The following is a 15,523-nucleotide window of genomic DNA, read 5'->3' as shown; positions in this document are numbered from 1 at the left end:
AAACTAGATCAAGCAAAAAGTGTCAAACAGCGCCCTCTGCTGTCAGGCTACAGCAGAAACCATAAAAAGCTTACAGCACCTGGTATTCCCAGGCGGTCTCCCATCCAAGTACTAACCAGGCCCGCCCCTGCTTAGCTTCCGAGATCGGACGAGATCGGGCGTTTTCAGGGTAGTATGGCCGTAAGCTGCCAGGTCAACTGAAAAGATCCTATTTGAAGGTGACGCAGGCCAAACTAGACTCCAGCAAAACATGTCAAACAGCGCCCTCTGCTGTCAGGCAAGAGCAGAAACCATGAAAAGCTTACAGCACCTGGTATTCCCAGGCGGTCTCCCATCCAAGTACTAACCAGGCCCGCCCCTGCTTAGCTTCCGAGATCGGACGAGATCAGGCGTTTTCAGGGTGGTATGGCCGTAAGCTGCCAGGACAACTGAAAAGATCTTATTTGAAGGCGATGCAGGCCAAACTAGATCCAGCAAAAAGTGTCAAACAGCGCCCTCTGCTGTCAGGCTAGAGCAGAAACCATAAAAAGCTTACAGCACCTGGTATTCCCAGGCGGTCTCCCATCCAAGTACTAACCAGGCCCTCCCCTGCTTAGCTTCCGAGATCAGGCGTTTTCAGGGTAGTGTGGCCGTAAGCTGCCAGGGCAACTGTAAAGATCCTATTTGAAGGCGACGCAGGCCAAACTAGACTCCAGCAAAAAGTGTCAAACAGCGCCCTCTGCTGTCAGGCAAGAGCAGAAACCATAAAAAGCTTACAGCACCTGGTATTCCCAGGCGGTCTCCCATCCAAGTACTAACCAGGCCCGCCCCTGCTTAGCTTCCGAGATCGGACGAGATCGGGCGTTTTCAGGGTAGTATGGCCGTAAGCTGCCACATCAACTGAAAAGATCCTATTTGAAGGCGACGCAGGCCAAACTAGACTCCAGCAAAAAGTGTCAAACAGCGCCCTCTGCTGTCAGGCAAGAGCAGAAACCATAAAAAGCTTACAGCACCTGGTATTCCCAGGCGGTCTCCCATCCAAGTACTAACCAGGCCCGCCCCTGCTTAGCTTCCGAGATCGGACGAGATCGGGCGTTTTCAGGGTAGTATGGCCGTAAGCTGCCAGGACAACTGAAAAGATCCTATTTGAAGGCGACGCAGGCCAAACTAGACTCCAGCAAAAAGTGTCAAACAGCGCCCTCTGCTGTCAGGCAAGAGCAGAAACCATAAAAAGCTTACAGCACCTGGTATTCCCAGGCGGTCTCCCATCCAAGTACTAACCAGGCCCGCCCCTGCTTAGCTTCCGAGATTGGACGAGATCGGGCGTTTTCAGGGTAGTATGGCCGTAAGCTGCCAGGACAACTGAAAAGATCCTATTTGAAGGCGACGCAGGCCAAACTAGACTCCAGCAAAAAGTGTCAAACAGCGCCCTCTGCTGTCAGGCAAGAGCAGAAACCATAAAAAGCTTACAGCACCTGGTATTCCCAGGCGGTCTCCCATCCAAGTACTAACCAGGCCCGCCCCTGCTTAGCTTCCGAGATCGGACGAGATCGGGCGTTTTCAGGGTAGTATGGCCGTAAGCTGCCAGGTCAACTGAAAAGATCCTATTTGAAGGTGACGCAGGCCAAACTAGACTACAGCAAAAAGTGTCAAACAGCGCCCTCTGCTGTCAGGCAAGAGCAGAAACCATAAAAAGCTTACAGCACCTGGTATTCACAGGCGGTCTCCCATCCAAGTACTAACCAGGCCGGCCCTGCTTAGCTTCCGAGATCGTACGAGATCGGGCGTTTTCAGGGTAGTATGGCCTAAGCTGCCAGGTCAACTGAAAAGATCCTATTTGAAGGTGACACAGGCCAAACTAGACTACAGCAAAAAGTGTCAAACAGCGCCCTCTGCTGTCAGGCAAGAGTAGAAACCATAAAAAGCTTACAGCACCTGGTATTCACAGGCGGTCTCCCATCCAAGTACAAACCAGGCCCGCCCCTGCTTAGCTTCCGAGATTTGGCGTTTTCAGGGTAGTATGGCCGTAAGCTGCCAGGTCAACTGAAAAGATCCTATTTGAAGGTGACGCAGGCCAAACTAGACTCCAGCAAAACATGTCAAACAGCGCCCTCTGCTGTCAGGCAATAGCAGAAACCATGAAAAGCTTACAGCACCTGGTATTCCCAGGCGGTCTCCCATCCAAGTACTAACCAGGCCCGCCCCTGCTTAGCTTCCGAGATCGGACGAGATCAGGCGTTTTCAGGGTGGTATGGCTGTAAGCTGCCAGGACAACTGAAAAGATCTTATTTGAAGGCGATGCAGGCCAAACTAGATCCAGCAAAAAGTGTCAAACAGCGCCCTCTGCTGTCAGGCTAGAGCAGAAACCATAAAAAGCTTACAGCACCTGGTATTCCCAGGCGGTCTCCCATCCAAGTACTAACCAGGCCCTCCCCTGCTTAGCTTCCGAGATCAGGCGTTTTCAGGGTAGTGTGGCCGTAAGCTGCCAGGGCAACTGTAAAGATCCTATTTGAAGGCGACGCATGCCAAACTAGACTCCAGCAAAAAGTGTCAAACAGCGCCCTCTGCTGTCAGGCAAGAGCAGAAACCATAAAAAGCTTACAGCACCTGGTATTCCCAGGCGGTCTCCCATCCAATTACTAACCAGTCCCGCCCCTGCTTAGCTTCCGAGATCGGACGAGATCGGGCGTTTTCAGGGTAGTATGGCCGTAAGCTGCCACATCAACTGAAAAGATCCTATTTGAAGGCGACGCAGGCCAAACTAGACTCCAGCAAAAAGTGTCAAACAGCGCCCTCTGCTGTCAGGCAAGAGCAGAAACCATAAAAAGCTTACAGCACCTGGTATTCCCAGGCGGTCTCCCATCCAAGTACTAACCAGGCCCGCCCCTGCTTAGCTTCCGAGATCGGACGAGATCGGGCGTTTTCAGGGTAGTATGGCCGTAAGCTGCCAGGACAACTGAAAAGATCCTATTTGAAGGCGACGCAGGCCAAACTGGACTCCAGCAAAAAGTGTCAAACAGCGTCCTCTGCTGTCAGGCAAGAGCAGAAACCATAAAAAGCTTACAGCACCTGGTATTCACAGGCGGTCTCCCATCCAAGTACTAACCAGGCCCGGCCCTGCTTAGCTTCCGAGATCGTACGAGATCGGGCGTTTTCAGGGTAGTATGGCCTAAGCTGCGAGGTCAACTGAAAAGATCCTATTTGAAGGTGACGCAGGCCAAACTAGACGACAGCAAAAAGTGTCAAACAGCGCCCTCTGCTGTCAGGCAAGAGCAGAAACCATAAAAAGCTTACAGCACCTGGTATTCACAGGCGGTCTCCCATCCAAGTACTAACCAGGCCCGCCCCTGCTTAGCTTCCGAGATCGGGTGTTTTCAGGGTAGTATGGCCGTAAGCTGCCAGGACAACTGAAAAGATCCTATTTGAAGAAGACGCAGGCCAAACTAGACTCCAGCAAAAAGTGTCAAACAGCCCCCTCTGCTGTCAGGCAAGAGCAGAAACCATAAAAAGCTTACAGCACCTGGTAATCCCAGGCGGTCTCCCATCCAAGTACTAACCAGGTCCGCCCCTGCTTAGCTTCCGAGATCGGACGAGATCGGGCGTTTTCAGGGTAGTATGGCCGTAAGCTGCCAGGTCAACTGAAAAGATCCTATTTGAAGGTGACGCAGGCCAAACTAGACTACAGCAAAAAGTGTCAAACAGCGCCCTCTGCTGTCAGGCAAGAGCAGAAACCATAAAAAGCTTACAGCACCTGGTATTCACAGGCTGTCTCCCATCCAAGTACTAACCAGGCCCGGCCCTGCTTAGCTTCCGAGATCGTACGAGATCGGGCGTTTTCAGGGTAGTATGGCCTAAGCTGCCAGGTCAACTGAAAAGATCCTATTTGAAGGTGACACAGGCCAAACTAGACTACAGCAAAAAGTGTCAAACAGCGCCCTCTGCTGTCAGGCAAGAGCAGAAACCATAAAAAGCTTACAGCACCTGGTATTCACAGGCGGTCTCCCATCCAAGTACAAACCAGGCCCGCCCCTGCTTAGCTTCCGAGATTGGGCGTTTTCAGGGTATTATGGCCGTAAGCTGCCAGGACAACTGAAAAGATCTTATTTGAAGGCGACGCAGGCCAAACTAGATCAAGCAAAAAGTGTCAAACAGCGCCCTCTGCTGTCAGGCTACAGCAGAAACCATAAAAAGCTTACAGCACCTGGTATTCCCAGGCGGTCTCCCATCCAAGTACTAACCAGGCCCGCCCCTGCTTAGCTTCCGAGATCGGACGAGATCGGGCGTTTTCAGGGTAGTATGGCCGTAAGCTGCCAGGTCAACTGAAAAGATCCTATTTGACGGTGACGCAGGCCAAACTAGACTCCAGCAAAACATGTCAAACAGCGCCCTCTGCTGTCAGGCAAGAGCAGAAACCATGAAAAGCTTACGGCACCTGGTATTCCCAGGCGGTCTCCCATCCAAGTACTAACCAGGCCCGCCCCTGCTTAGCTTCCGAGATCGGACGAGATCGGGCGTTTTCAGGGTAGTATGGCCGTAAGCTGCCACATCAACTGAAAAGATCCTATTTGAAGGCGACGCAGGCCAAACTAGACTCCAGCAAAAAGTGTCAAACAGTGCCCTCTGCTGTAAGGCAAGAGCAGAAACCATAAAAAGCTTACAGCACCTGGTATTCCCAGGCGGTCTCCCATCCAAGTACTAACCAGGCCCGCCCCTGCTTAGCTTCCGAGATCGGACGAGATCGGGCGTTTTCAGGGTAGTATGGCCGTAAGCTGCCAGGACAACTGAAAAGATCCTATTTGAAGGCGACGCAGGCCAAACTAGACTCCAGCAAAAAGTGTCAAACAGCGCCCTCTGCTGTCAGGCAAGAGCAGAAACCATAAAAAGCTTACAGCACCTGGTATTCCCAGGCGGTCTCCCATCCAAGTACTAACCAGGCCCGCCCCTGCTTAGCTTCCGAGATCGGACGAGATCGGGCGTTTTCAGGGTAGTATGGCCGTAAGCTGCCAGGTCAACTGAAAAGATCTTATTTGAAGGCGACGCAGGCCAAACTAGATCCAGCAAAAAGTGTCAAACAGCGCCCTCTGCTGTCAGGCTAGAGCAGAAACCATAAAAAGCTTACAGCACCTGGTATTCCCAGGCGGTCTCCCATCCAAGTACTAACCAGGCCCGCCCCTGCTTAGCTTCCGAGATCGGACGAGATCGGGCGTTTTCAGGGTAGTATGGCCGTAAGCTGCCAGGACAACTGAAAAGATCTTATTTGAAGGCGACGCAGGCCAAACTAGATCCAGCAAAAAGTGTCAAACAGCGCCCTCTGCTGTCAGGCTAGAGCAGAAACCATAAAAAGCTTACAGCACCTGGTATTCCCAGGCGGTCTCCCATCCAAGTACTAACCAGGCCCGCCCCTGCTTAGCTTCCGAGATCGGACGAGATTGGGCGTTTTCAGGGTATTATGGCCGTAAGCTGCCAGGACAACTGAAAAGATCTTATTTGAAGGCGACGCAGGCCAAACTAGATCAAGCAAAAAGTGTCAAACAGCGCCCTCTGCTGTCAGGCTACAGCAGAAACCATAAAAAGCTTACAGCACCTGGTATTCCCAGGCGGTCTCCCATCCAAGTACTAACCAGGCCCGCCCCTGCTTAGCTTCCGAGATCGGACGAGATCGGGCGTTTTCAGGGTAGTATGGCCGTAAGCTGCCAGGTCAACTGAAAAGATCCTATTTGACGGTGACGCAGGCCAAACTAGACTCCAGCAAAACATGTCAAACAGCGCCCTCTGCTGTCAGGCAAGAGCAGAAACCATGAAAAGCTTACGGCACCTGGTATTCCCAGGCGGTCTCCCATCCAAGTACTAACCAGGCCCGCCCCTGCTTAGCTTCCGAGATCGGACGAGATCGGGCGTTTTCAGGGTAGTATGGCCGTAAGCTGCCACATCAACTGAAAAGATCCTATTTGAAGGCGACGCAGGCCAAACTAGAGTCCAGCAAAAAGTGTCAAACAGCGCCCTCTGCTGTAAGGCAAGAGCAGAAACCATAAAAAGCTTACAGCACCTGGTATTCCCAGGCGGTCTCCCATCCAAGTACTAACCAGGCCCGCCCCTGCTTAGCTTCCGAGATCGGACGAGATCGGGCGTTTTCAGGGTAGTATGGCCGTAAGCTGCCAGGACAACTGAAAAGATCCTATTTGAAGGCGACGCAGGCCAAACTAGACTCCAGCAAAAAGTGTCAAACAGCGCCCTCTGCTGTCAGGCAAGAGCAGAAACCATAAAAAGCTTACAGCACCTGGTATTCCCAGGCGGTCTCCCATCCACGTACTAACCAGGCCCGCCCCTGCTTAGCTTCCGAGATCGGACGAGATCGGGCGTTTTCAGGGTAGTATGGCCGTAAGCTGCCAGGTCAACTGAAAAGATCTTATTTGAAGGCGACGCAGGCCAAACTAGATCCAGCAAAAAGTGTCAAACAGCGCCCTCTGCTGTCAGGCTAGAGCAGAAACCATAAAAAGCTTACAGCACCTGGTATTCCCAGGCGGTCTCCCATCCAAGTACTAACCAGGCCCGCCCCTGCTTAGCTTCCGAGATCGGACGAGATCGGGCGTTTTCAGGGTAGTATGGCCGTAAGCTGCCAGGACAACTGAAAAGATCTTATTTGAAGGCGACGCAGGCCAAACTAGATCCAGCAAAAAGTGTCAAACAGCGCCCTCTGCTGTCAGGCTAGAGCAGAAACCATAAAAAGCTTACAGCACCTGGTATTCCCAGGCGGTCTCCCATCCAAGTACTAACCAGGCCCGCCCCTGCTTAGCTTCCGAGATCGGACGAGATCGGGCGTTTTCAGGGTAGTATGGCCGTAAGCTGCCAGGTCAACTGAAAAGATCCTATTTGAAGGTGACGCAGGCCAAACTAGACTACAGCAAAAAGTGTCAAACAGCGCCCTCTGCTGTCAGGCAAGAGCAGAAACCATAAAAAGCTTACAGCACCTGGTATTCACAGGCGGTCTCCCATCCAAGTACTAACCAGGCCCGCCCCTGCTTAGCTTCCGAGATCGGACGAGATCGGGCGTTTTCAGGGTAGTATGGCCGTAAGCTGCCAGGACAACTGAAAAGATCTTATTTGAAGGCGACGCAGGCCAAACTAGATCCAGCAAAAAGTGTCAAACAGCGCCCTCTGCTGTCAGGCTAGAGCAGAAACCATAAAAAGCTTACAGCACCTGGTATTCCCAGGCGGTCTCCCATCCAAGTACTAACCAGGCCCGCCCCTGCTTAGCTTCCGAGATCGGACGAGATCGGGCGTTTTCAGGGTAGTATGGCCGTAAGCTGCCAGGTCAACTGAAAAGATCCTATTTGAAGGTGACGCAGGCCAAACTCGACTACAGCAAAAAGTGTCAAACAGCGCCCTCTGCTGTCAGGCAAGATCAGAAACCATAAAAAGCTTACAGCACCTGGTATTCACAGGCGGTCTCCCATCCAAGTACTAACCAGGCCCGCCCCTGCTTAGCTTCCGAGATCGGGCGTTTTCAGGGTAGTATGGCCGTAAGCTGCCAGGACAACTGAAAAGATCCTATTTGAAGAAGACGCAGGCCAAACTAGACTCCAGCAAAAAGTGTCAAACAGCGCCCTCTGCTGTCAGGCAAGAGCAGAAACCATAAAAAGCTTACAGCACCTGGTAATCCCAGGCGGTCTCCCATCCAAGTACTAACCAGGACCGCCCCTGCTTAGCTTCCGAGATCGGACGAGATCGGGCGTTTTCAGGGTAGTATGGCCAAAAGCTGCCAAGGCAACTGAAAAGATTCTATTTGAAGGCGACGCAGGACAAACTAGACTCCAGCAAAACATGTCAAACAGCGCCCTCTGCTGTCAGGCAAGAGCAGAAACCATGAGAAGCTTACAGCACCTAGTATTCCCAGGCGGTCTCCCATCCAAGTACTAACCAGGCCCGCCCCTGCTTAGCTTCCGAGATCGGACGAGATCGGGCGTTTTCAGGGTAGTATGGCCGTAAGCTGCCAGGGCAACTGAAAAGATCCTATTTGAAGAAGACGCAGGCCAAACTAGACTCCAGCAAAAAGTGTCAAACAGCGCCCTCTGCTGTCAGGCAAGAGCAGAAACCATGAAAAGCTTACAGCACCTGGTATTCCCAGGCGGTCTCCCATACAAGTACTAACCAGGCCCGCCCCTGCTTAGCTTCCGAGATCGGACGAGATCAGGCGTTTTGAGGGTGGTATGGCCGTAAGCTGCCAGGACAACTGAAAAGATCTTATTTGAAGGCGACGCAGGCCAAACTAGATCCAGCAAAAAGTGTCAAACAGCGCCCTCTGCTGTCAGGCTAGAGCAGAAACCATAAAAAGCTTACAGCACCTGGTATTCCCAGGCGGTCTCCCATCCAAGTACTAACCAGGCCCTCTCCTGCTTAGCTTCCGAGATCAGGCGTTTTCAGGGCAGTGTGGCCGTAAGCTGCCAGGGCGACTGTAAAGATCCTATTTGAAGGCGACGCAGGCCAAACTAGACTCCAGCAAAAAGTGTCAAACAGCGCACTCTGCTGTCAGGCAAGAGCAGAAACCATAAAAAGCTTACAGCACCTGGTATTCCCAGGCGGTCTCCCATCCAAGTACTAACCAGGCCCGCCCCTGCTTAGCTTCCGAGATCGGGCGTTTTCAGGGTAGTATGGCCGTAAGCTGCCAGGTCAACTGAAAAGATCCTATTTGAAGGTGACGCAGGCCAAACTAGACTACAGCAAAAAGTGTCAAACAGCGCCCTCTGCTGTCAGGCAAGAGCAGAAACCATAAAAAGCTTACAGCACCTGGTATTCACAGGCGGTCTCCCATCCAAGTACTAACCAGGCCCGGCCCTGCTTAGCTTCCGAGATCGTACGAGATCGGGCGTTTTCAGGGTAGTATGGCCTAAGCTGCGAGGTCAACTGAAAAGATCCTATTTGAAGGTGACGCAGGCCAAACTAGACTACAGCAAAAAGTGTCAAACAGCGCCCTCTGCTGTCAGGCAAGAGCAGAAACCATAAAAAGCTTACAGCACCTGGTATTCACAGGCGGTCTCCCATCCAAGTACTAACCAGGCCCGTCCCTGCTTAGCTTCCGAGATCGGGCGTTTTCAGGGTAGTATGGCCGTAAGCTGCCAGGACAACTGAAAAGATCCTATTTGAAGAAGACGCAGGCCAAACTAGACTCCAGCAAAAAGTGTCAAACAGCGCCCTCTGCTGTCAGGCAAGAACAGAAACCATAAAAAGCTTACAGCACCTGGTAATCCCAGGCGGTCTCCCATCCAAGTACTAACCAGGACCGCCCCTGCTTAGCTTCCGAGATCGGACGAGATCGGGCGTTTTCAGGGTAGTATGGCCGTAAGCTGCCAGGTCAACTGAAAAGATCCTATTTGAAGGTGACGCAGGCCAAACTAGACTTCAGCAAGAAGTGTCAAACAGCGCCCTCTGCTGTCAGGCAAGAGCAGAAACCATAAAAAGCTTACAGCACCTGGTATTCACAGGCGGTCTCCCCTCCAAGTACTAACCAGGCCCGGCCCTGCTTAGCTTCCGAGATCGTACGAGATTGGGCGTTTTCAGGGTAGTATGGCCTAAGCTGCCAGGTCAACTGAAAAGATCCTATTTGAAGGTGACACAGGCCAAACTAGACTACAGCAAAAAGTGTCAAACAGCGCCATCTGCTGTCAGGCAAGAGCAGAAACCATAAAAAGCTTACAGCACCTGGTATTCACAGGCGGTCTCCCATCCAAGTACAAACCAGGCCCGCCCCTGCTTAACTTCCGAGATTGGGCGTTTTCAGGGTAGTATGGCCGTAAGCTGCCAGGACAACTGAAAAGATCTTATTTGAAGGCGACGCAGGCCAAACTAGATCAAGCAAAAAGTGTCAAACAGCGCCCTCTGCTGTCAGGCTACAGCAGAAACCATAAAAAGCTTACAGCACCTGGTATTCCCAGGCGGTCTCCCATCCAAGTACTAACCAGGCCCGCCCCTGCTTAGCTTCCGAGATCGGACGAGATCGGGCGTTTTCAGGGTAGTATGGCCGTAAGCTGCCAGGTCAACTGAAAAGATCCTATTTGACGGTGACACAGGCCAAACTAGACTCCAGCAAAACATGTCAAACAGCGCCCTCTGCTGTCAGGCAAGAGCAGAAACCATGAAAAGCTTACGGCACCTGGTATTCCCAGGCGGTCTCCCATCCAAGTACTAACCAGGCCCGCCCCTGCTTAGCTTCCGAGATCGGACGAGATCGGGCGTTTTCAGGGTAGTATGGCCGTAAGCTGTCACATCAACTGAAAAGATCCTATTTGAAGGCGACGCAGGCCAAACTAGACTCCAGCAAAAAGTGTCAAACAGCGCCCTCTGCTGTCAGGCAAGAGCAGAAACCATAAAAAGCTTACAGCACCTGGTATTCCCAGGCGGTCTCCCATCCAAGTACTAACCAGGCCCGCCCCTGCTTAGCTTCCGAGATCGGACGAGATCGGGCGTTTTCAGGGTAGTATGGCCGTAAGCTGCCAGGACAACTGAAAAGATCCTATTTGAAGGCGACGCAGGCCAAACTAGACTCCAGCAAAAAGTGTCAAACAGCGCCCTCTGCTGTCAGGCAAGAGCAGAAACCATAAAAAGCTTACAGCACCTGGTATTCCCAGGCGGTCTCCCATCCAAGTACTAACCAGGCCCGCCCCTGCTTAGCTTCCGAGATCGGACGAGATCGGGCGTTTTCAGGGTAGTATGGCCGTAAGCTGCCAGGTCAACTGAAAAGATCTTATTTGAAGGCGACGCAGGCCAAACTAGATCCAGCAAAAAGTGTCAAACAGCGCCCTCTGCTGTCAGGCTAGAGCAGAAACCATAAAAAGCTTACAGCACCTGGTATTCCCAGGCGGTCTCCCATCCAAGTACTAACCAGGCCCGCCCCTGCTTAGCTTCCGAGATCGGACGAGATCGGGCGTTTTCAGGGTAGTATGGCCGTAAGCTGCCAGGGCAACTGAAAAGATCCTATTTGAAGAAGACGCAGGCCAAAACTAGACTCCAGCAAAAAGTGTCAAACAGCGCCCTCTGCTGTCAGGCAAGAGCAGAAACCATGAAAAGCTTACAGCACCTGGTATTCCCAGGCGGTCTCCCATCCAAGTACTAACCAGGCCCGCCCCTGCTTAGCTTCCGAGATCGGGCGTTTTCAGGGTGGTATGGCCGTAAGCTGCCAGGACAGCTGAAAAGATCTTATTTGAAGGCGACGCAGGCCAAACTAGATCAAGCAAAAAGTGTCAAACAGCGCCCTCTGCTGTCAGGCTAGAGCAGAAACCATAAAAAGCTTACAGCACCTGGTATTCCCAGGCGGTCTCCCATCCAAGTACTAACCAGGCCCGCCCCTGCTTAGCTTCCGAGATCGGACGAGATCGGGCGTTTTCAGGGTAGTATGGCCGTAAGCTGCCAGGTCAACTGAAAAGATCCTATTTGAAGGTGACGCAGGCCAAACTAGACTCCAGCAAAACATGTCAAACAGCGCCCTCTGCTGTCAGGCAAGAGCAGAAACCATGAAAAGCTTACAGCACCTGGTATTCCCAGGCGGTCTCCCATCCAAGTACTAACCAGTCCCGCCCCTGCTTAGCTTCCGAGATCGGACGAGATCGGGCGTTTTCAGGGTAGTATGGCCGTAAGCTGCCAGGGCAACTGAAAAGATCCTATTTGAAGAAGACGCAGGCCAAACTAGACTCCAGCAAAAAGTGTCAAACAGCGCCCTCTGCTGTCAGGCAAGAGCAGAAACCATGAAAAGCTTACAGCACCTGGTATTCCCAGGCGGTCTCCCATCCAAGTACTAACCAGGCCCGCCCCTGCTTAGCTTCCGAGATCGGACGAGATCAGGCGTTTTCAGGGTGGTATGGCCGTAAGCTGCCAGGACAACTGAAAAGATCTTATTTGAAGGCGACGCAGGCCAAACTAGATCCAGCAAAAAGTGTCAAACAGCGCCCTCTGCTGTCAGGCTAGAGCAGAAACCATAAAAAGCTTACAGCACCTGGTATTCCCAGGCGGTCTCCCATCCAAGTACTAACCAGGCCCTCCCCTGCTTAGCTTCCGAGATCAGGCGTTTTCAGGGTAGTGTGGCCGTAAGCTGCCAGGGCAACTGTAAAGATCCTATTTGAAGGCGACGCAGGCCAAACTAGACTCCAGCAAAAAGTGTCAAACAGCGCCCTCTGCTGTCAGGCAAGAGCAGAAACCATAAAAAGCTTACAGCACCTGGTATTCCCAGGCGGTCTCCCATCCAAGTACAAACCAGGCCCGCCCCTGCTTAGCTTCCGAGATCGGACGAGATCGGGCGTTTTCAGGGTAGTATGGCCGTAAGCTGCCACATCAACTGAAAAGATCCTATTTGAAGGCGACGCAGGCCAAACTAGACTCCAGCAAAAAGTGTCAAACAGTGCCCTCTGCTGTCAGGCAAGAGCAGAAACCATAAAAAGCTTACAGCACCTGGTATTCCCAGGCGGTCTCCCATCCAAGTACTAACCAGGCCCGCCCCTGCTTAGCTTCCGAGATCGGACGAGATCGGGCGTTTTCAGGGTAGTATGGCCGTAAGCTGCCAGGTCAACTGAAAAGATCCTATTTGAAGGTGACGCAGGCCAAACTAGACTACAGCAAAAAGTGTCAAACAGCGCCCTCTGCTGTCAGGCAAGAGCAGAAACCATAAAAAGCTTACAGCACCTGGTATTCACAGGCGGTCTCCCATCCAAGTACTAACCAGGCCCGGCCCTGCTTAGCTTCTGAGATCGTACGAGATCGGGCGTTTTCAGGGTAGTATGGCCTAAGCTGCGAGGTCAACTGAAAAGATCCTATTTGAAGGCGACGCAGGCCAAACTAGAGTACAGCAAAAAGTGTCAAACAGCGCCCTCTGCTGTCAGGCAAGAGCAGAAACCATAAAAAGCTTACGGCACCTGGTATTCACAGGCGGTCTCCCATCCAAGTACTAACCAGGCCCGCCCCTGCTTAGCTTCCGAGATCGGGCGTTTTCAGGGTAGTATGGCCGTAAGCTGCCAGGTCAACTGAAAAGATCCTATTTGAAGGTGACGCAGGCCAAACTAGACTCCAGCAAAACATGTCAAACAGCGCCCTCTGCTGTCAGGCAAGAGCAGAAACCATGAAAAGCTTACAGCACCTGGTATTCACAGGCGGTCTCCCATCCAAGTACTAACCAGGCCCGCCCCTGCTTAGCTTCCGAGATCGGACGAGATCAGGCGTTTTCAGGGTGGTATGGCCGTAAGCTGCCAGGACAACTGAAAAGATCTTATTTGAAGGCGATGCAGGCCAAACTAGATCCAGCAAAAAGTGTCAAACAGCGCCCTCTGCTGTCAGGCTAGAGCAGAAACCATAAAAAGCTTACAGCACCTGGTATTCCCAGGCGGTCTCCCATCCAAGTACTAACCAGGCCCTCCCCTGCTTAGCTTCCGAGATCAGGCGTTTTCAGGGTAGTGTGGCCGTAAGCTGCCAGGGCAACTGTAAAGATCCTATTTGAAGGCGACGCAGGCCAAACTAGACTCCAGCAAAAAGTGTCAAACAGCGCCCTCTGCTGTCAGGCAAGAGCAGAAACCATAAAAAGCTTACAGCACCTGGTATTCCCAGGCGGTCTCCCATCCAAGTACTAACCAGGCCCGCCCCTGCTTAGCTTCCGAGATCGGACGAGATCGGGCGTTTTCAGGGTAGTATGGCCGTAAGCTGCCACATCAACTGAAAAGATCCTATTTGAAGGCGACGCAGGCCAAACTAGACTCCAGCAAAAAGTGTCAAACAGCGCCCTCTGCTGTCAGGCAAGAGCAGAAACCATAAAAAGCTTACAGCACCTGGTATTCCCAGGCGGTCTCCCATCCAAGTACTAACCAGGCCCGCCCCTGCTTAGCTTCCGAGATCGGACGAGATCGGGCGTTTTCAGGGTAGTATGGCCGTAAGCTGCCAGGACAACTGAAAAGATCCTATTTGAAGGCGACGCAGGCCAAACTAGACTCCAGCAAAAAGTGTCAAACAGCGCCCTCTGCTGTCAGGCAAGAGCAGAAACCATAAAAAGCTTACAGCACCTGGTATTCCCAGGCGGTCTCCCATCCAAGTACTAACCAGGCCCGCCCCTGCTTAGCTTCCGAGATCGGACGAGATCGGGCGTTTTCAGGGTAGTATGGCCGTAAGCTGCCAGGACAACTGAAAAGATCCTATTTGAAGGCGACGCAGGCCAAACTAGACTCCAGCAAAAAGTGTCAAACAGCGCCCTCTGCTGTCAGGCAAGAGCAGAAACCATAAAAAGCTTACAGCACCTGGTATTCCCAGGCGGTCTCCCATCCAAGTACTAACCAGGCCCGCCCCTGCTTAGCTTCCGAGATCGGACGAGATCGGGCGTTTTCAGGGTAGTATGGCCGTAAGCTGCCAGGTCAACTGAAAAGATCCTATTTGAAGGTGACGCAGGCCAAACTAGACTACAGCAAAAAGTGTCAAACAGCGCCCTCTGCTGTCAGGCAAGAGCAGAAACCATAAAAAGCTTACAGCACCTGGTATTCACAGGCGGTCTCCCATCCAAGTACTAACCAGGCCGGCCCTGCTTAGCTTCCGAGATCGTACGAGATCGGGCGTTTTCAGGGTAGTATGGCCTAAGCTGCCAGGTCAACTGAAAAGATCCTATTTGAAGGTGACACAGGCCAAACTAGACTACAGCAAAAAGTGTCAAACAGCGCCCTCTGCTGTCAGGCAAGAGCAGAAACCATAAAAAGCTTACAGCACCTGGTATTCACAGGCGGTCTCCCATCCAAGTACAAACCAGGCCCGCCCCTGCTTAGCTTCCGAGATTTGGCGTTTTCAGGGTAGTATGGCCGTAAGCTGCCAGGACAACTGAAAAGATCTTATTTGAAGGCGACGCAGGCCAAACTAGATCAAGCAAAAAGTGTCAAACAGCGCCCTCTGCTGTCAGGCTACAGCAGAAACCATAAAAAGCTTACATCACCTGGTATTCCCAGGCGGTCTCCCATCCAAGTACTAACCAGGCCCGCCCCTGCTTAGCTTCCGAGATCGGACGAGATCGGGCGTTTTCAGGGTAGTATGGCCGTAAGCTGCCAGGTCAACTGAAAAGATCCTATTTGAAGGTGACGCAGGCCAAACTAGACTCCAGCAAAACATGTCAAACAGCGCCCTCTGCTGTCAGGCAATAGCAGAAACCATGAAAAGCTTACAGCACCTGGTATTCCCAGGCGGTCTCCCATCCAAGTACTAACCAGGCCCGCCCCTGCTTAGCTTCCGAGATCGGACGAGATCGGGCGTTTTCAGGGTAGTATGGCCGTAAGCTGCCAGGACAACTGAAAAGATCTTATTTGAAGGCGACGCAGGCCAAACTAGATCCAGCAAAAAGTGTCAAACAGCGCCCTCTGCTGTCAGGCTAGAGCAGAAACCATAAAAAGCTTACAGCACCTGGTATTCCCAGGCGGTCTCCCATCCAAGTACTAACCAGGCCCGCCCCTGCTTAGCTTCCGAGATCGGACGAGATCGGGCGTTTTCAGGGTAGTATGGCCGTAAGCTGCCAGGTCAACTGAAAAGATCCTATTTGAAGGTG

General features: G+C 52.3%; 48 non-coding genes and 20 pseudogenes across 48 annotated transcripts; all 68 read right to left on the bottom strand.

Moving 5' to 3' along the window:
* Positions 1 to 67: 67 nt before the first annotated feature.
* Positions 68 to 186, bottom strand: LOC131115055 (5S ribosomal RNA). Its single transcript, XR_009122347.1, has one exon. It is a non-coding gene; the product is annotated as a 5S ribosomal RNA (ribosomal RNA).
* A 112-nt stretch (positions 187 to 298) lies between these two features.
* Positions 299 to 417, bottom strand: LOC131114107 (5S ribosomal RNA). Its single transcript, XR_009121567.1, has one exon. It is a non-coding gene; the product is annotated as a 5S ribosomal RNA (ribosomal RNA).
* Positions 418 to 528: 111 nt separating this feature from the next.
* Positions 529 to 637, bottom strand: LOC131112863 (5S ribosomal RNA; annotated as a pseudogene).
* A 112-nt stretch (positions 638 to 749) lies between these two features.
* LOC131115054 (5S ribosomal RNA) lies at positions 750 to 868 on the bottom strand. The gene has a single exon (XR_009122346.1). It is a non-coding gene; the product is annotated as a 5S ribosomal RNA (ribosomal RNA).
* A 112-nt stretch (positions 869 to 980) lies between these two features.
* On the bottom strand, positions 981 to 1,099 carry LOC131115053 (5S ribosomal RNA). The gene has a single exon (XR_009122345.1). It is a non-coding gene; the product is annotated as a 5S ribosomal RNA (ribosomal RNA).
* Positions 1,100 to 1,211: 112 nt separating this feature from the next.
* On the bottom strand, positions 1,212 to 1,330 carry LOC131116806 (5S ribosomal RNA). Its single transcript, XR_009124042.1, has one exon. It is a non-coding gene; the product is annotated as a 5S ribosomal RNA (ribosomal RNA).
* A 112-nt stretch (positions 1,331 to 1,442) lies between these two features.
* LOC131115052 (5S ribosomal RNA) lies at positions 1,443 to 1,561 on the bottom strand. The gene has a single exon (XR_009122344.1). It is a non-coding gene; the product is annotated as a 5S ribosomal RNA (ribosomal RNA).
* Positions 1,562 to 1,673: 112 nt separating this feature from the next.
* Positions 1,674 to 1,790, bottom strand: LOC131113039 (5S ribosomal RNA; annotated as a pseudogene).
* Positions 1,791 to 1,902: 112 nt separating this feature from the next.
* On the bottom strand, positions 1,903 to 2,011 carry LOC131114177 (5S ribosomal RNA; annotated as a pseudogene).
* A 112-nt stretch (positions 2,012 to 2,123) lies between these two features.
* Positions 2,124 to 2,242, bottom strand: LOC131115228 (5S ribosomal RNA). Its single transcript, XR_009122513.1, has one exon. It is a non-coding gene; the product is annotated as a 5S ribosomal RNA (ribosomal RNA).
* Positions 2,243 to 2,353: 111 nt separating this feature from the next.
* Positions 2,354 to 2,462, bottom strand: LOC131112862 (5S ribosomal RNA; annotated as a pseudogene).
* Positions 2,463 to 2,574: 112 nt separating this feature from the next.
* LOC131118644 (5S ribosomal RNA) lies at positions 2,575 to 2,693 on the bottom strand. Its single transcript, XR_009125804.1, has one exon. It is a non-coding gene; the product is annotated as a 5S ribosomal RNA (ribosomal RNA).
* A 112-nt stretch (positions 2,694 to 2,805) lies between these two features.
* On the bottom strand, positions 2,806 to 2,924 carry LOC131115051 (5S ribosomal RNA). The gene has a single exon (XR_009122343.1). It is a non-coding gene; the product is annotated as a 5S ribosomal RNA (ribosomal RNA).
* A 112-nt stretch (positions 2,925 to 3,036) lies between these two features.
* Positions 3,037 to 3,154, bottom strand: LOC131111463 (5S ribosomal RNA). The gene has a single exon (XR_009121175.1). It is a non-coding gene; the product is annotated as a 5S ribosomal RNA (ribosomal RNA).
* A 112-nt stretch (positions 3,155 to 3,266) lies between these two features.
* On the bottom strand, positions 3,267 to 3,375 carry LOC131112008 (5S ribosomal RNA; annotated as a pseudogene).
* Positions 3,376 to 3,487: 112 nt separating this feature from the next.
* LOC131117708 (5S ribosomal RNA) lies at positions 3,488 to 3,606 on the bottom strand. Its single transcript, XR_009124918.1, has one exon. It is a non-coding gene; the product is annotated as a 5S ribosomal RNA (ribosomal RNA).
* A 112-nt stretch (positions 3,607 to 3,718) lies between these two features.
* On the bottom strand, positions 3,719 to 3,836 carry LOC131112712 (5S ribosomal RNA; annotated as a pseudogene).
* Positions 3,837 to 3,948: 112 nt separating this feature from the next.
* On the bottom strand, positions 3,949 to 4,057 carry LOC131114203 (5S ribosomal RNA; annotated as a pseudogene).
* A 111-nt stretch (positions 4,058 to 4,168) lies between these two features.
* On the bottom strand, positions 4,169 to 4,287 carry LOC131115049 (5S ribosomal RNA). The gene has a single exon (XR_009122341.1). It is a non-coding gene; the product is annotated as a 5S ribosomal RNA (ribosomal RNA).
* A 112-nt stretch (positions 4,288 to 4,399) lies between these two features.
* LOC131117994 (5S ribosomal RNA) lies at positions 4,400 to 4,518 on the bottom strand. Its single transcript, XR_009125190.1, has one exon. It is a non-coding gene; the product is annotated as a 5S ribosomal RNA (ribosomal RNA).
* Positions 4,519 to 4,630: 112 nt separating this feature from the next.
* LOC131115048 (5S ribosomal RNA) lies at positions 4,631 to 4,749 on the bottom strand. Its single transcript, XR_009122340.1, has one exon. It is a non-coding gene; the product is annotated as a 5S ribosomal RNA (ribosomal RNA).
* Positions 4,750 to 4,861: 112 nt separating this feature from the next.
* On the bottom strand, positions 4,862 to 4,980 carry LOC131115047 (5S ribosomal RNA). The gene has a single exon (XR_009122339.1). It is a non-coding gene; the product is annotated as a 5S ribosomal RNA (ribosomal RNA).
* Positions 4,981 to 5,091: 111 nt separating this feature from the next.
* On the bottom strand, positions 5,092 to 5,210 carry LOC131115046 (5S ribosomal RNA). The gene has a single exon (XR_009122338.1). It is a non-coding gene; the product is annotated as a 5S ribosomal RNA (ribosomal RNA).
* Positions 5,211 to 5,321: 111 nt separating this feature from the next.
* LOC131118516 (5S ribosomal RNA) lies at positions 5,322 to 5,440 on the bottom strand. Its single transcript, XR_009125697.1, has one exon. It is a non-coding gene; the product is annotated as a 5S ribosomal RNA (ribosomal RNA).
* Positions 5,441 to 5,551: 111 nt separating this feature from the next.
* On the bottom strand, positions 5,552 to 5,670 carry LOC131115045 (5S ribosomal RNA). The gene has a single exon (XR_009122337.1). It is a non-coding gene; the product is annotated as a 5S ribosomal RNA (ribosomal RNA).
* A 112-nt stretch (positions 5,671 to 5,782) lies between these two features.
* On the bottom strand, positions 5,783 to 5,901 carry LOC131117981 (5S ribosomal RNA). The gene has a single exon (XR_009125178.1). It is a non-coding gene; the product is annotated as a 5S ribosomal RNA (ribosomal RNA).
* A 112-nt stretch (positions 5,902 to 6,013) lies between these two features.
* LOC131115044 (5S ribosomal RNA) lies at positions 6,014 to 6,132 on the bottom strand. Its single transcript, XR_009122336.1, has one exon. It is a non-coding gene; the product is annotated as a 5S ribosomal RNA (ribosomal RNA).
* Positions 6,133 to 6,244: 112 nt separating this feature from the next.
* Positions 6,245 to 6,363, bottom strand: LOC131116245 (5S ribosomal RNA). Its single transcript, XR_009123501.1, has one exon. It is a non-coding gene; the product is annotated as a 5S ribosomal RNA (ribosomal RNA).
* A 111-nt stretch (positions 6,364 to 6,474) lies between these two features.
* On the bottom strand, positions 6,475 to 6,593 carry LOC131115043 (5S ribosomal RNA). Its single transcript, XR_009122335.1, has one exon. It is a non-coding gene; the product is annotated as a 5S ribosomal RNA (ribosomal RNA).
* A 111-nt stretch (positions 6,594 to 6,704) lies between these two features.
* Positions 6,705 to 6,823, bottom strand: LOC131115041 (5S ribosomal RNA). The gene has a single exon (XR_009122334.1). It is a non-coding gene; the product is annotated as a 5S ribosomal RNA (ribosomal RNA).
* Positions 6,824 to 6,935: 112 nt separating this feature from the next.
* LOC131115714 (5S ribosomal RNA) lies at positions 6,936 to 7,054 on the bottom strand. The gene has a single exon (XR_009122987.1). It is a non-coding gene; the product is annotated as a 5S ribosomal RNA (ribosomal RNA).
* A 111-nt stretch (positions 7,055 to 7,165) lies between these two features.
* Positions 7,166 to 7,284, bottom strand: LOC131115040 (5S ribosomal RNA). The gene has a single exon (XR_009122333.1). It is a non-coding gene; the product is annotated as a 5S ribosomal RNA (ribosomal RNA).
* Positions 7,285 to 7,396: 112 nt separating this feature from the next.
* Positions 7,397 to 7,505, bottom strand: LOC131112343 (5S ribosomal RNA; annotated as a pseudogene).
* A 112-nt stretch (positions 7,506 to 7,617) lies between these two features.
* Positions 7,618 to 7,736, bottom strand: LOC131118991 (5S ribosomal RNA). Its single transcript, XR_009126130.1, has one exon. It is a non-coding gene; the product is annotated as a 5S ribosomal RNA (ribosomal RNA).
* Positions 7,737 to 7,848: 112 nt separating this feature from the next.
* LOC131116013 (5S ribosomal RNA) lies at positions 7,849 to 7,967 on the bottom strand. Its single transcript, XR_009123279.1, has one exon. It is a non-coding gene; the product is annotated as a 5S ribosomal RNA (ribosomal RNA).
* Positions 7,968 to 8,079: 112 nt separating this feature from the next.
* LOC131117517 (5S ribosomal RNA) lies at positions 8,080 to 8,198 on the bottom strand. The gene has a single exon (XR_009124731.1). It is a non-coding gene; the product is annotated as a 5S ribosomal RNA (ribosomal RNA).
* Positions 8,199 to 8,309: 111 nt separating this feature from the next.
* Positions 8,310 to 8,418, bottom strand: LOC131113893 (5S ribosomal RNA; annotated as a pseudogene).
* Positions 8,419 to 8,530: 112 nt separating this feature from the next.
* LOC131111978 (5S ribosomal RNA) lies at positions 8,531 to 8,639 on the bottom strand (annotated as a pseudogene).
* Positions 8,640 to 8,751: 112 nt separating this feature from the next.
* Positions 8,752 to 8,869, bottom strand: LOC131111462 (5S ribosomal RNA). Its single transcript, XR_009121174.1, has one exon. It is a non-coding gene; the product is annotated as a 5S ribosomal RNA (ribosomal RNA).
* A 112-nt stretch (positions 8,870 to 8,981) lies between these two features.
* Positions 8,982 to 9,090, bottom strand: LOC131112058 (5S ribosomal RNA; annotated as a pseudogene).
* A 112-nt stretch (positions 9,091 to 9,202) lies between these two features.
* Positions 9,203 to 9,321, bottom strand: LOC131118299 (5S ribosomal RNA). Its single transcript, XR_009125464.1, has one exon. It is a non-coding gene; the product is annotated as a 5S ribosomal RNA (ribosomal RNA).
* Positions 9,322 to 9,433: 112 nt separating this feature from the next.
* LOC131113703 (5S ribosomal RNA) lies at positions 9,434 to 9,551 on the bottom strand (annotated as a pseudogene).
* Positions 9,552 to 9,663: 112 nt separating this feature from the next.
* On the bottom strand, positions 9,664 to 9,772 carry LOC131113870 (5S ribosomal RNA; annotated as a pseudogene).
* Positions 9,773 to 9,883: 111 nt separating this feature from the next.
* On the bottom strand, positions 9,884 to 10,002 carry LOC131115039 (5S ribosomal RNA). The gene has a single exon (XR_009122332.1). It is a non-coding gene; the product is annotated as a 5S ribosomal RNA (ribosomal RNA).
* Positions 10,003 to 10,114: 112 nt separating this feature from the next.
* On the bottom strand, positions 10,115 to 10,233 carry LOC131117970 (5S ribosomal RNA). Its single transcript, XR_009125167.1, has one exon. It is a non-coding gene; the product is annotated as a 5S ribosomal RNA (ribosomal RNA).
* A 112-nt stretch (positions 10,234 to 10,345) lies between these two features.
* On the bottom strand, positions 10,346 to 10,464 carry LOC131115037 (5S ribosomal RNA). The gene has a single exon (XR_009122330.1). It is a non-coding gene; the product is annotated as a 5S ribosomal RNA (ribosomal RNA).
* Positions 10,465 to 10,576: 112 nt separating this feature from the next.
* LOC131115036 (5S ribosomal RNA) lies at positions 10,577 to 10,695 on the bottom strand. The gene has a single exon (XR_009122329.1). It is a non-coding gene; the product is annotated as a 5S ribosomal RNA (ribosomal RNA).
* A 111-nt stretch (positions 10,696 to 10,806) lies between these two features.
* On the bottom strand, positions 10,807 to 10,925 carry LOC131115035 (5S ribosomal RNA). Its single transcript, XR_009122328.1, has one exon. It is a non-coding gene; the product is annotated as a 5S ribosomal RNA (ribosomal RNA).
* A 113-nt stretch (positions 10,926 to 11,038) lies between these two features.
* Positions 11,039 to 11,147, bottom strand: LOC131119001 (5S ribosomal RNA; annotated as a pseudogene).
* A 111-nt stretch (positions 11,148 to 11,258) lies between these two features.
* On the bottom strand, positions 11,259 to 11,377 carry LOC131115034 (5S ribosomal RNA). Its single transcript, XR_009122327.1, has one exon. It is a non-coding gene; the product is annotated as a 5S ribosomal RNA (ribosomal RNA).
* A 112-nt stretch (positions 11,378 to 11,489) lies between these two features.
* Positions 11,490 to 11,608, bottom strand: LOC131117212 (5S ribosomal RNA). The gene has a single exon (XR_009124437.1). It is a non-coding gene; the product is annotated as a 5S ribosomal RNA (ribosomal RNA).
* Positions 11,609 to 11,720: 112 nt separating this feature from the next.
* Positions 11,721 to 11,839, bottom strand: LOC131114095 (5S ribosomal RNA). Its single transcript, XR_009121566.1, has one exon. It is a non-coding gene; the product is annotated as a 5S ribosomal RNA (ribosomal RNA).
* Positions 11,840 to 11,950: 111 nt separating this feature from the next.
* LOC131112861 (5S ribosomal RNA) lies at positions 11,951 to 12,059 on the bottom strand (annotated as a pseudogene).
* A 112-nt stretch (positions 12,060 to 12,171) lies between these two features.
* On the bottom strand, positions 12,172 to 12,290 carry LOC131115794 (5S ribosomal RNA). Its single transcript, XR_009123064.1, has one exon. It is a non-coding gene; the product is annotated as a 5S ribosomal RNA (ribosomal RNA).
* A 112-nt stretch (positions 12,291 to 12,402) lies between these two features.
* LOC131115033 (5S ribosomal RNA) lies at positions 12,403 to 12,521 on the bottom strand. The gene has a single exon (XR_009122326.1). It is a non-coding gene; the product is annotated as a 5S ribosomal RNA (ribosomal RNA).
* Positions 12,522 to 12,633: 112 nt separating this feature from the next.
* On the bottom strand, positions 12,634 to 12,751 carry LOC131112099 (5S ribosomal RNA; annotated as a pseudogene).
* Positions 12,752 to 12,863: 112 nt separating this feature from the next.
* On the bottom strand, positions 12,864 to 12,972 carry LOC131112080 (5S ribosomal RNA; annotated as a pseudogene).
* Positions 12,973 to 13,084: 112 nt separating this feature from the next.
* Positions 13,085 to 13,203, bottom strand: LOC131115698 (5S ribosomal RNA). Its single transcript, XR_009122972.1, has one exon. It is a non-coding gene; the product is annotated as a 5S ribosomal RNA (ribosomal RNA).
* A 111-nt stretch (positions 13,204 to 13,314) lies between these two features.
* On the bottom strand, positions 13,315 to 13,423 carry LOC131112859 (5S ribosomal RNA; annotated as a pseudogene).
* Positions 13,424 to 13,535: 112 nt separating this feature from the next.
* On the bottom strand, positions 13,536 to 13,654 carry LOC131115032 (5S ribosomal RNA). Its single transcript, XR_009122325.1, has one exon. It is a non-coding gene; the product is annotated as a 5S ribosomal RNA (ribosomal RNA).
* A 112-nt stretch (positions 13,655 to 13,766) lies between these two features.
* LOC131115031 (5S ribosomal RNA) lies at positions 13,767 to 13,885 on the bottom strand. Its single transcript, XR_009122324.1, has one exon. It is a non-coding gene; the product is annotated as a 5S ribosomal RNA (ribosomal RNA).
* Positions 13,886 to 13,997: 112 nt separating this feature from the next.
* LOC131115030 (5S ribosomal RNA) lies at positions 13,998 to 14,116 on the bottom strand. Its single transcript, XR_009122323.1, has one exon. It is a non-coding gene; the product is annotated as a 5S ribosomal RNA (ribosomal RNA).
* A 112-nt stretch (positions 14,117 to 14,228) lies between these two features.
* LOC131115029 (5S ribosomal RNA) lies at positions 14,229 to 14,347 on the bottom strand. The gene has a single exon (XR_009122322.1). It is a non-coding gene; the product is annotated as a 5S ribosomal RNA (ribosomal RNA).
* A 112-nt stretch (positions 14,348 to 14,459) lies between these two features.
* LOC131113038 (5S ribosomal RNA) lies at positions 14,460 to 14,576 on the bottom strand (annotated as a pseudogene).
* A 112-nt stretch (positions 14,577 to 14,688) lies between these two features.
* Positions 14,689 to 14,797, bottom strand: LOC131114175 (5S ribosomal RNA; annotated as a pseudogene).
* Positions 14,798 to 14,908: 111 nt separating this feature from the next.
* LOC131116400 (5S ribosomal RNA) lies at positions 14,909 to 15,027 on the bottom strand. Its single transcript, XR_009123649.1, has one exon. It is a non-coding gene; the product is annotated as a 5S ribosomal RNA (ribosomal RNA).
* A 112-nt stretch (positions 15,028 to 15,139) lies between these two features.
* Positions 15,140 to 15,258, bottom strand: LOC131115028 (5S ribosomal RNA). The gene has a single exon (XR_009122321.1). It is a non-coding gene; the product is annotated as a 5S ribosomal RNA (ribosomal RNA).
* Positions 15,259 to 15,369: 111 nt separating this feature from the next.
* On the bottom strand, positions 15,370 to 15,488 carry LOC131115026 (5S ribosomal RNA). The gene has a single exon (XR_009122319.1). It is a non-coding gene; the product is annotated as a 5S ribosomal RNA (ribosomal RNA).
* Between the last annotated feature and the right edge of the window lie 35 nt (positions 15,489 to 15,523).

The sequence above is a fragment of the Doryrhamphus excisus genome, unplaced genomic scaffold (assembly GCF_030265055.1).
Source record: "Doryrhamphus excisus isolate RoL2022-K1 unplaced genomic scaffold, RoL_Dexc_1.0 HiC_scaffold_25, whole genome shotgun sequence".
NCBI lineage: Eukaryota > Metazoa > Chordata > Actinopteri > Syngnathiformes > Syngnathidae > Doryrhamphus > Doryrhamphus excisus.
The sequence above is the reverse complement of the archived record's forward strand: the minus strand, read 5'-3'. Positions and strand labels throughout refer to the sequence as shown.